Raw genomic sequence first — 250 nt, 5'->3', positions numbered from 1 at the left:
AACTGACTTGTGAAGTTCGTTCGGATCGATAGACTGGTGGAAATCGCTGCCGAAAGGTTGCTAGTGCATTTACACTTGCCACGTACGGATCAGATGTGTAAGGTTAACGCTGCTGGTATAAAGACATTAATGCTCAGGAAACATCCATAATCGCGGTGGTGTAATTGGACGCTAGGCCAGAGGGAAAAGCAACGCAGACTCTGAGAACGAAACAAAAAGGTGGCCGTTAATGGCAGCGATGAAGACAGGT

The sequence above is a fragment of the Trypanosoma equiperdum genome (assembly GCF_001457755.1).
Source record: "Trypanosoma equiperdum strain OVI genome assembly, contig: ctg_852, whole genome shotgun sequence".
NCBI classification, from domain to species: Eukaryota; Euglenozoa; class Kinetoplastea; order Trypanosomatida; family Trypanosomatidae; genus Trypanosoma; species Trypanosoma equiperdum.
The sequence above is the reverse complement of the archived record's forward strand: the minus strand, read 5'-3'. Positions refer to the sequence as shown.